General features: G+C 37.1%; 1 long non-coding RNA gene across 1 annotated transcript; it reads left to right on the forward strand.

Moving 5' to 3' along the window:
- The first annotated feature begins 6,703 nt into the window (after window positions 1-6,703).
- On the forward strand, window positions 6,704-10,809 carry LOC113021386 (uncharacterized). Its single transcript, XR_013908658.1, has 4 exons — window positions 6,704-9,057; window positions 9,508-9,802; window positions 9,984-10,267; window positions 10,353-10,809. It is a non-coding gene; the product is annotated as an uncharacterized LOC113021386 (long non-coding RNA).
- The last annotated feature ends 2,135 nt before the right edge of the window (window positions 10,810-12,944 follow it).

Raw genomic sequence — 12,944 nt, forward strand, 5'->3', positions numbered from 1 at the left:
TGAGACCACTTCCTTACTCCCATCCTCCCTTTTTCTTTATCTCCTGGAAAAGGCTCGTTAAAGGCCAGGTGGTTTGTTTCAGAATTCACTAATGAAAGAACTCTGTATTTTATGTCTAGGAGTGTATTTTGCTGGGATGATCATAAATTATAGCTGAACTGATAAACTACACAAGGGATACTTTGCTCAGAAGGCAGGAAGACGTTTCCTTATTTAGTCTGTACCGGTTTGAACTGGGAAAGCTGACACACGAACCTTTTTTCCTCTATATAAACTGCTGTGTATCAAATAAACCTTTGAGTCGATTGGGAAGGCAACCTAAAGCAGTCTCTGTTTTCTTGTTCTCCCAAGCTGCTCCCGAGCTCGTACTAACACGCTGAATGGCATACCTGAGTGTTACTTTAAATAATTAGGAATCTTAGAAGGAAAGGACAGAACTCTGCTTATCACTCGTGCCTTGGAGGGAAAACCGGGATGGACATTTTTTCCTTCACTAGATAACGCTGTAGCTCGATAATTATTCTTGCTGTTTATTTTTCTAACATGACAGCAATAATTGAATCTGGGAGAATCACACGAACTATGAACCCTGTGAAACAAATAGCAAGCAAATGTTTCAAATGTTCAGCAGATATCGTGTCCATCCCACGTGCTTTACTGTCTTTTAATGTTCTAATTGCATCATAAATTTCTATTCATGACATTACATCTTCCTTATTATCGATTTCATCCACGGCAGAGATTGAACTTTTGGTTAATTAGAAAGAAGAGTTAAATAGATCACCGTAATGTTTCTGCCACATTCAAGTAATTTTCTCAGACCACCAACACCATCAATATTAGCTGGTAAGGAAGTCTTAACACTATTCATTGTTTTCATGTCTTTCCAGAATTCCTTTACCAAACGTATCTCCAATTTCTTAGCAAGGGAGTCTGCCCTCATTGTATCTTTATTCATTTTAATAAAACATAGCACATACTTAAATTTAGCATTTTCGCATTTCTTATGGTTAAATTTGAGGGCCAGAATGTTGCAGTCCTGACTCCATCCAAACTTTAGAGGACCTTACCTCAGCATGAAGCTCCTCACATCATAACTTGTATTATAATAATTTTTAGTGATTTTATCACTGAACTGTTTTCAGTTTGTCATTTATGGCATATTTGTTGTTGTTACTGAAATATAAGGAAAACAAATAGTTAGGAAAGCAGAATCAGTAGGAGCTTTTACCTTTTAAAAGCTGGCTTACAAAATTTAACTTTGCTTTTACAAGCCTCTACCAGCCAGTTTTGCATGTTGATGTATCCATATAGTCAAATACATCCATGCCTCAGTGACAGGCAAAACATGTGCTGCATCCTGTCATTCAGGATCAGTGACCTTTGATGAAAATATTTTTTTCGAAGGTCACTGATCCTGAATGACAGGATCAGTGACCTTCGAAAAAAATATTTTCATTTGAGTTTGTTTGTGAGATAATTAAATAAATAAATAAGATTTATTTAATAAATAATTAAGCTAATAAATAAGAAGGCTATTCCGTCAAGTAAAAACTGGAAATTTATTACATCATTTTAGATTTTATTAAATATGTTTTTAAAGAGTGGGCTTTATATTTAGACTGTAATGACCATCCTGGAACGTCAGCACCTGTTCTCTGGGAAGGAGGAAAAGCTGTGATGAGAGGTAAAATAACTATATTCTCACCAAAAAGCCAGAACAAATGTATTCAGGAATTAGAAGGAACCATCAAAACCCTAGAAGCAGCCAACCAGCTGGCTGGAAATACTATTCCGAATTTCTGCTTCTACCCCACTGTAATATGGAAATATTAAATATTTAGGCATTAATGTTTGTCCTAGGCTTCCAGATTTGATTTAATTAAACCACATCCCACTTTTAAAGACAGTAGAAGATGATCTGGCAAGATGGAAGTCTCCATCCATATCACTGATGTCGCTTCAGTAAAATTGATGGTTTTACCAAGAATCAATTATTTATTCTCAATGATCCCGAGTAAAATATCACCGGACTGGTTTATGCTCCTAGGACCTGGTGTCCACATATGTGGACATCACATTTTGGGTTATGTCTTTCCAGAATTCCTTTACCAAACATATCTCCAATTTCTTAGCAAGGGAGTCTGCCCTCATTGTATCTTTATTCATTTTAATAAAACATAGCACATACTTAAATTTAGCATTTTCGCATTTCTTATGGTTAAATTTGAGGGCCAGAATGTTGCAGTCCTGACTCCATCCAAACTTTAGAGGACCTTACCTCAGCATGAAGCTCCTCACATCATAACTTCTATTATAATAATTTTTAGTGATTTTATCACTGAACTGTTTTCAGTTTGTCATTTATGGCATATTTGTTGTTGTTACTGAAATATAAGGAAAACAAATAGTTAGGAAAGCAGAATCAGTAGGAGCTTTTACCTTTTAAAAGCTGGCTTACAAAATTTAACTTTGCTTTTACAAGCCTCTACCAGCCAGTTTTGCATGTTGATGTATCCATATAGTCAAATACATCCATGCCTCAGTGACAGGCAAAACATGTGCTGCATCCTGTCATTCAGGATCAGTGACCTTTGATGAAAATATTTTTTTCGAAGGTCACTGATCCTGAATGACAGGATCAGTGACCTTCGAAAAAAATATTTTCATTTGAGTTTGTTTGTGAGATAATTAAATAAATAAATAAGATTTATTTAATAAATAATTAAGCTAATAAATAAGAAGGCTATTCCGTCAAGTAAAAACTGGAAATTTATTACATCATTTTAGATTTTATTAAATATGTTTTTAAAGAGTGGGCTTTATATTTAGACTGTAATGACCATCCTGGAACGTCAGCACCTGTTCTCTGGGAAGGAGGAAAAGCTGTGATGAGAGGTAAAATAACTATATTCTCACCAAAAAAGCCAGAACAAATGTATTCAGGAATTAGAAGGAACCATCAAAACCCTAGAAGCAGCCAACCAGCTGGCTGGAAATACTATTCCGAATTTCTGCTTCTACCCCACTGTAATATGGAAATATTAAATATTTAGGCATTAATGTTTGTCCTAGGCTTCCAGATTTGATTTAATTAAACCACATCCCACTTTTAAAGACAGTAGAAGATGATCTGGCAAGATGGAAGTCTCCATCCATATCACTGATGTCGCTTCAGTAAAATTGATGGTTTTACCAAGAATCAATTATTTATTCTCAATGATCCCGAGTAAAATATCACCGGACTGGTTTATGCTCCTAGGACCTGGTGTCCACATATGTGGACATCACATTTTGGGTTATGTCTTTCCAGAATTCCTTTACCAAACATATCTCCAATTTCTTAGCAAGGGAGTCTGCCCTCATTGTATCTTTATTCATTTTAATAAAACATAGCACATACTTAAATTTAGCATTTTCGCATTTCTTATGGTTAAATTTGAGGGCCAGAATGTTGCAGTCCTGACTCCATCCAAACTTTAGAGGACCTTACCTCAGCATGAAGCTCCTCACATCATAACTTCTATTATAATAATTTTTAGTGATTTTATCACTGAGCTGTTTTCAGTTTGTCATTTATGGCATATTTGTTGTTGTTACTGAAATATAAGGAAAACAAATAGTTAGGAAAGCAGAATCAGTAGGAGCTTTTACCTTTTAAAAGCTGGCTTACAAAATTTAACTTTGCTTTTACAAGCCTCTACCAGCCAGTTTTGCATGTTGATGTATCCATATAGTCAAATACATCCATGCCTCAGTGACAGGCAAAACATGTGCTGCATCCTGTCATTCAGGATCAGTGACCTTTGATGAAAATATTTTTTTCGAAGGTCACTGATCCTGAATGACAGGATCAGTGACCTTCGAAAAAAATATTTTCATTTGAGTTTGTTTGTGAGATAATTAAATAAATAAATAAGATTTATTTAATAAATAATTAAGCTAATAAATAAGAAGGCTATTCCGTCAAGTAAAAACTGGAAATTTATTACATCATTTTAGATTTTATTAAATATGTTTTTAAAGAGTGGGCTTTATATTTAGACTGTAATGACCATCCTGGAACGTCAGCACCTGTTCTCTGGGAAGGAGGAAAAGCTGTGATGAGAGGTAAAATAACTATATTCTCACCAAAAAGCCAGAACAAATGTATTCAGGAATTAGAAGGAACCATCAAAACCCTAGAAGCAGCCAACCAGCTGGCTGGAAATACTATTCCGAATTTCTGCTTCTACCCCACTGTAATATGGAAATATTAAATATTTAGGCATTAATGTTTGTCCTAGGCTTCCAGATTTGATTTAATTAAACCACATCCCACTTTTAAAGACAGTAGAAGATGATCTGGCAAGATGGAAGTCTCCATCCATATCACTGATGTCGCTTCAGTAAAATTGATGGTTTTACCAAGAATCAATTATTTATTCTCAATGATCCCGAGTAAAATATCACCGGACTGGTTTATGCTCCTAGGACCTGGTGTCCACATATGTGGACATCACATTTTGGGTTATGTCTTTCCAGAATTCCTTTACCAAACATATCTCCAATTTCTTAGCAAGGGAGTCTGCCCTCATTGTATCTTTATTCATTTTAATAAAACATAGCACATACTTAAATTTAGCATTTTCGCATTTCTTATGGTTAAATTTGAGGGCCAGAATGTTGCAGTCCTGACTCCATCCAAACTTTAGAGGACCTTACCTCAGCATGAAGCTCCTCACATCATAACTTGTATTATAATAATTTTTAGTGATTTTATCACTGAACTGTTTTCAGTTTGTCATTTATGGCATATTTGTTGTTGTTACTGAAATATAAGGAAAACAAATAGTTAGGAAAGCAGAATCAGTAGGAGCTTTTACCTTTTAAAAGCTGGCTTACAAAATTTAACTTTGCTTTTACAAGCCTCTACCAGCCAGTTTTGCATGTTGATGTATCCATATAGTCAAATACATCCATGCCTCAGTGACAGGCAAAACATGTGCTGCATCCTGTCATTCAGGATCAGTGACCTTTGATGAAAATATTTTTTTCGAAGGTCACTGATCCTGAATGACAGGATCAGTGACCTTCGAAAAAAATATTTTCATTTGAGTTTGTTTGTGAGATAATTAAATAAATAAATAAGATTTATTTAATAAATAATTAAGCTAATAAATAAGAAGGCTATTCCGTCAAGTAAAAACTGGAAATTTATTACATCATTTTAGATTTTATTAAATATGTTTTTAAAGAGTGGGCTTTATATTTAGACTGTAATGACCATCCTGGAACGTCAGCACCTGTTCTCTGGGAAGGAGGAAAAGCTGTGATGAGAGGTAAAATAACTATATTCTCACCAAAAAAGCCAGAACAAATGTATTCAGGAATTAGAAGGAACCATCAAAACCCTAGAAGCAGCCAACCAGCTGGCTGGAAATACTATTCCGAATTTCTGCTTCTACCCCACTGTAATATGGAAATATTAAATATTTAGGCATTAATGTTTGTCCTAGGCTTCCAGATTTGATTTAATTAAACCACATCCCACTTTTAAAGACAGTAGAAGATGATCTGGCAAGATGGAAGTCTCCATCCATATCACTGATGTCGCTTCAGTAAAATTGATGGTTTTACCAAGAATCAATTATTTATTCTCAATGATCCCGAGTAAAATATCACCGGACTGGTTTATGCTCCTAGGACCTGGTGTCCACATATGTGGACATCACATTTTGGGTTATCTAGACAAAAATACTAAATTTTGTTCTACAAGGGCCTGATACCCACTTATGAGGACATTATACTGCCACTGTTCTATCGAAATTTAAAGCGAATGTCCTCATATGTGGCTCTCATTCTTTTCAGAAACAAAAATCAGGTAAAAAAATAAAATAAAATAATTCTTTGTTTTTACATTCATCAGGTCCCAAACAACCCAAGTAGCAAAGAGAAATTAAAAATGCATGCCTAGGGATTGGAATTGAAAACCAGTTCTTGTGATTCCCACTCAATTAATTGGAATTGTTTGTCATTTTTGCAAAGGATTCCCTTATCGATTCCATTCGCCTCGGATGACGTCACCACGTTGCGGAGCTACTAGGCAGGAAACACGGCGCCTAAGTGGCACAAACGCTCAAACGTTTGGTTATACTTTACGAGAACGGATGACAACAGGGCATCTTGCAATACTTGCAAAGTAGATATTTCATTAAGGGAGGAAACACTACGAATGTGCATAAGCATTTGCTCACAAAGCACGCGATAACCTTAAATGAATGTCGTGTTTTTAATTCCGCTCCGGACTTGTGAAGCTCAGCGGTGATGTTTGCACGTCCTCTCCCGTTAATGCGGCAGGTAAATAATCAACTAACAGTGCATATTATGTTAGTGCAATCTGCCTTATTACAAAACTGTGTGTTGCATTAAGATGACCATGATGAGAGAAACAGACAGAGTCTGGCTGGCTCAGATGCTGGCAGTTCTTGCTGCAGTGACTAAGTTTGTGGTAAAAGGCTTGCACCCATTTGCCACAGCAGATGATTTTCGGTAAGTGAATGTGTTCAATTGTAGGCAGGGACATTACTGGATATTCTTGTGTAATTGCTACAGAATAATTTATGTTATACTTTGTTATTGCTCCAGCAGAATATTTATTTTATTAATATTTTACATTTACAATTTTTTTCTGGGGACCCCGTGACAGCCCATCGAAGAGCCGTAGGCTGTGGATCTCTTAAGATCTCACTGCTGGGTTTGTAAGGCCATGCTACTCCTAAATTTCTATCTTGTTCAAAGAGAAGACATAAAACAAAGTTCTGAGCTAATCGACCTTCGTGTTCTCCTTTTTAAAAAGAATCGATAAAGAATCGAATTGCTAAACAGAATCGAAAATGGAATCGGAATCGTGAAAATCGTATCAATTCCCATCGCTATGCATGCCATAAAAGAGTTTGGTTCTTAAGAGGTTAAATCTCTGGAGTCCACCATTTCTAAAGAAAACCCAACGCATATTAGCTTAAAAATGTTGCAAAGGACCAAAGATGGAGGAGGACTAGATCTGCCTTTCAACTTTCAACACTACTTCTTAAAAAGCAGCATGGATTTAGTGTGGATTTTACGTCATCCAACACCTCACAATGTGAAGGCAATAGAGATTGAAAATGTGATGTCATTCAAGGGTAAAACCGCAAAGAATTCTGGGAACTCGTGGCAAGAGGTACTAGTGCACGCAGGCTTTCAATTAAAATCAGTTACACAGCGATAAAAAGAAACACAAAAAAATGGTTATATAGGTTACAAGCAAGTCTGGCGCTGTATTATTGTCACTGCTACATTTCTGTAATGCTACCAGAAATTATTTCCACTACTAATTAATTACCGTTGAGCTCAAAGGTTATATTAATAAACGGTTAACGAATGTGTATTTATGAGGACGATTTGTGAGACTGGTCAACTTACCTTTGTTCGTACGATGGTCTTTTCTTCTACACGGTCATTTCAAGGTCCTGCACCCATCCGTTGGTAAACTGTACCTGGGCTTGTTGCAGTGACCTGAAGTTACTAAACTTCACGAGTGTATGCACTCACTCCAAGAACCGTATAATTATAAATATGAGCGTGGTGAAAGTTGGGCAGCACGCTAACGTCTTTTGTCCACTCTGTGTGCTCGTAAGGGTCTGACCCTTTCACTCCTGTGATTTTTTCCTCCTTTTCTTTGACTTTTCATCAAGTGTGTCTTTGTACGGACCGGGATTGTTCTCCTTCGTTTTGTACATAACTTTTTTGGGGGACAAAGAAAAAGCAAGAAGGTATTGGAACCGGAGAATGAACGTTTTGCGGTGCTGCAAATGCTTGCATTTGATGCGGTACTTGGATTGCCACGAGTTCCCGGCATGCAATGCGTGAAAGTCACGCGGTCTGTCAATGTCTATACACCGGCCAATTACAATCACACTCTTTGGTCCACCTGCTCCGAGGTTTTGGTGTTGCATATGTGAAGTCTTATCAAAGTGTCTGGAATGTAACAGCCAGCTTTCCCTTTAGTTTGCTTCTTGAGGGACCTAGACGAGGTCACTAAAGAGATGAGATTGCCAGGACGACTCTCCTTATGATCTGGAAAAATAAAAAGAACCTTAATATTAACCAATATAGAGACCATTTGTTGGACCACATAAGCCTTGATACAGCCTCTGCTGCCACAACAGATCAATCTCTCTGGGCTCCTTTGATCAGCTCCATCACCTAGTTGGGGTGGGGGTTGCCGCGGTTTTGTTCTGCTTGTTCATTGTTGTTGATGAGTGTTTTTTTTCTTCTGTTGGTTGTTGCTGTGGTTTCTCTGCTGTGTTATTGTTTTTTTCAGCAGTGTTTGAAACAGATTTTCAGTGTTTTTTTCCTCTTCCTTTCTGTATCCATCTCCTTCTGTTAACTTTCTCCCCAACTTCTGTTTCTTTCTTCTTTTTCTTTTCCATCCCCCGGTCTCGTACACCGTGATTGTAATAACTCAGAATAAAATAAAAGTTCTAAATTGACTATCAAGTGGGGAAAGTAAATTTGTTGGGGATTAAATCTATGACAATTACCAGGAAATCACATACCAGCAATAACAACTTTTCAATATATTCTATTTTTTAAATGAGTTTAGCTGCTGCAGGTGGAGAAAACCAATGAAAGAGCGAAGTGAGTATAATAAGATTTGACAGGTTGGTTGGAACTTAGCAGAAAAGAGTGTTCTATAAACATAAATGTTTTTATAAATCCTTACATTACAGAGATGCAAAACGATTATTTCTCAAAGGATTGACAGCAAAAAGAGAAGTAGAATGGACGAAGATCCCCAACACAAAACCACATTTGAATGCTGCTTAGCATCTTTTTGGAAATTCAGAAAGATTTAAATGAAATTGAGGATAGAAAGCCAGAGCTATTCAAATGCTTCAAACAAAGGCGGAGTCTATGCTAAAGAAAAGCTTTGACAAGTATCACAGTCCATGAGTATCTCACAGACTTGATAAAAAAAAAAAGCATCATCAGGAGACCCTGAGCTTCAAAGGTTCCCCATTATCTGCTGTCAAGGTGAGTTCTGCTGTAGAAGCTGACACACAGTGCAATGAATGGTTTAACCTGCTGAGAGTATATCACCTATGCATGCCCCACTTCACTAGAAAAGACTGTTCAAGTTGTTAGCCATTTTTTTTTTCTTTAAGTTAAAAGTTTACAAGATTTACAAAGTTTACTGTTTTAGTTATTTGTACCATACATGATTAATGTGAAAGTCTCGTAGGATGACATCAAACAAGTACATTAGGTAAAATATTGAGTTGATTAAGTAATATTACTGTGACTAAATGTCAGTTACATTTATACAGTTCTTGTTTAATCCAAGACTCATCCACATTTCCTAATGTCATCATCTGTCCTACATTGTCATTGCTCAGAGAGACACTTGACTACTTCATCGGTGAAACATGGCTGCGCAAAAAACTCCAATCTTCTTCTCTGCGACCCTTTTCCTTTTTGTTACAGTGTCAATGCATCCTAAGGAAGATGTGCCTTCTCATCCCTCTGCTGCTTTTTATTTCTCCTGTCTGTGGGGATCTGTTAAACTTTAAACCTTACTCTGGGTCTTACATGACAACTTGGACAAATGCCCAGACCTTCTGCAGGAAGTACCACACTGACCTGATCACAATCAGAAATGAACAAGAGAACACATTTTTCAAATCTGGAGGCTGGATCGGATTATATCGAGCTAATACAAATACATGGAAATGGTCCCGAGGAGATGAGATAGCTAGCTTCATCAAGTGGGATAGTTCTCGTAAGTAACATGTTTTAAAGCTCAAGTATTAATCTTAGAATAACACCTGGTGTGAGAGCAAATTATTGGTTCTTATTAGATTGTGCAAGATCACATTTGTTGATATTAACATTAGCGTGTTATTTGCTGTTGGGAACAGTAAATAACACAAATAACAGTGTCTCTTTGCTTCTTCTTTCAGAGCCAAGTCAAAATGGAGACTGTGTATATAAGAACTATGGTGTATGGTGGACTCACGGTTGCCATTACAATCATTCTTTCATGTGTTATGATGAGAAACTGGTTTTGGTGAAGGAGAATAAGACGTGGGAGGAGGCATTAAACCACTGCAGGTCTCTGGGTGCAGTGGACACAAATGATCCCAACTCTCCCTACAGGAACCATCGCTACGACCTGGCCACACTGATCACTACTGATGACCACACCTATGCACGGGAGAGAGCACAACAAGCTAGCACTGATGAGGTTGGACAGTTTCCTACAGCTTATTCGTGTTGCTGAGAAACTCATACACCATGTTTACAATTGTCTCTCTGTTCAATGTTGTCAGGTGTGGACGGGCCTGTGTAACCTGGCTGGTGAGTGGCTGTGGGTGGGTGGAGGACAGATGCAATATGAAAATATTCCAAGCTGCCCGACTAATGGCTTCTGTGGCGTCCTCGAGAAGAGTGGGACTGCATCCTATGGCATAAGAAACTGTCAGCAGAGAAGGAACTTCTTCTGTTACATAAAGCCATAAAGCCACTTACTCAAGTTCTGTATGTTTGTATATAAGGATTTTCTTTGCAATGGCTCTTACTTAATTTTGACTACTTGTTTAAAGATATTTCTAAATTACTTCAAACTTTTGATCACTATTATATGCACTATTTTACTGGGAATGTTATACTAGTTACTGCAAGATGTGTGTTTATTATGTCATTACAATTTATTAGAAAGTTTAGCCAAGCAGCATTTCATCTGTAAACCTAATACATGTTGTGTAAACAATAAATTGTGTAAAAGTCTTGTAATTCTCTTTAATTGTATTGAGCTTATGACAGGTGATGGATAAATGGTGGACTACAAAAAATATATATTAGTTGTTTAGCGTGTCTGTACTTAGGAAGGTAAAGCTAGTGATCTTTTAATTAGAAGGTTGGTAGTACAGTGGACTGGTTCTAGACAGGCGTATGTGAGGTGGCAGACAGAAATGTAATGGGGGCACATGGTGGCAGATGGACAAAGGATTTTCTACTCACTGCCAAATACAGGTGATACTTTCGCCTCTCCTGTTACTGCCCTAGTATGGGCTCAAATTGTGGTCATAAATATTTTGTACTTGTAAATCAAGATATAAGATAAGATAAGATAAAACTTTATTAATCCCTCGGGTGGGTCCTCTGGGAAATTCGGTTTCCAAAAGCACAGCACCGACAGAAGTTACAGAGTTACAGAATATTATATATATATATATACACACACACACACACACACATATAAATACAGAGACATATATAAATAAAATATACGAAGGGGATAAATAGAATAAATAGGAATAAAAATAAAAATACAAGTGAATTGCACATTTCAAGTATTGTATATGTATGTGTAAAAAGAATTTGTGTGTGGACTTAGCCAAAAAATAGGTGTGAAACTCTACACTCAAGTTTTAAGTACAAATTCTGACCCTATTTTTCTTCCTTTCATCTGATTGGCCAATGTCATGTCAATCACAAATTTAACTATCCAATCCGAGAACAGACTATGGTTATACATAGTTCTGCTATACGTCACACACAGTTTACTTAGTTCCACTTTTTCTGTTTGGTTTCCTGTGTTTTATTAATATGCTATGCAGCTCTGCACTAACTTCCTGTTCTCTGCACAAGACATGCAGTCTCCTAGTACTCTGTGACTTTTGGCACATATTCTAACTCACAAGGGCGATTTTCTACACTGGCCTCTATAAAACAATATAAACAGAAAATAAGGATTAATTATATATATATTGTAACAATATATATTGTCTTGTAACAATCCTTTAACCAAATGCCCTAGTCTAAACTTTTTCACTTGGCCGACAGCACACAATTACATTAAACACAGCACATCAACTTTAAACACACAACATATCAACTTTAAAATTCCCCCAACCCTGACAGGAATAAACTTTCATCAAATATTCCCCAGACTTTACTTTTTATTTGTCACAAATTACCCAAAATCACCATGGACATGTCACCAGAAATCTACTTAACAGATTTTCACCACTACTGAGCCAATTTAACGGTCAAGCTCATCAACTCGGCCAACAGATAATTTAGAATTCATCCAATCTGCACAATTTGCCTTTTTGAACAGGCTGTGCCTACCTTTAAATCTTTTTAGACCGGTCTCCTGTCCACCTCATTTCAGATCCGACCTTCGGCCACATTTGTCCTCTCAGCCGCAAAAGAATCGGGGTTCATGGCACCAATTATCAAAAAATGAATAAATAAAAGATATATATATATATATATATATATATATATATATATATATATATATATATATATATATATATATATATATATATATATATATATATAATCTCCAATTAACCTTTCAGAACACTGCACCGCTCTCTGGAGAGCTATCCAGTTGTAGGTGGTGCTGTTGCCATGCCAAGAAGTAATGCATCCGGTGAGGATGCTCTCAATGGCACAGCGGTAGAAGGTCCTGAGGATGTTGGGGCTCATGCCGAATCTCTTCAGTCTCCTGAGAAAGAAGACGCACTGCTGCACCTTCTTCACTGTTTTGCTCGTGTGAACTGACCATGTGAAATCCTACACCAGATGTGCACCTAGGAAACAGAGGCTGCTCACTCTCTCCACAGGAGCACTGTTGATGGTGATGGGGGTGTGTGTTCTTCTCTGCACCTCTGGAAGTAAATGCTAAATGGACTGGTTCTTATATAGCGCTTTTCTACTCTTCTGAGCACTCAAAGCACTTTACACAACTTGTGCACTCACCCATTCACACCCATTCGCACAAGCACATTTTTCTAGGTGCTTTCTAAGTAATATTCACACACACTCATACTCTTATGGATGCATCGGAGAGCAATTTGGGGTTAGTATCTTGCCCACGGATATTTGGCATGCAGCCTAGGGGAAACCAG

This window comes from Astatotilapia calliptera, chromosome 4, assembly GCF_964374335.1.
Source record: "Astatotilapia calliptera chromosome 4, fAstCal68.1, whole genome shotgun sequence".
NCBI classification, from domain to species: domain Eukaryota; kingdom Metazoa; phylum Chordata; class Actinopteri; order Cichliformes; family Cichlidae; genus Astatotilapia; species Astatotilapia calliptera.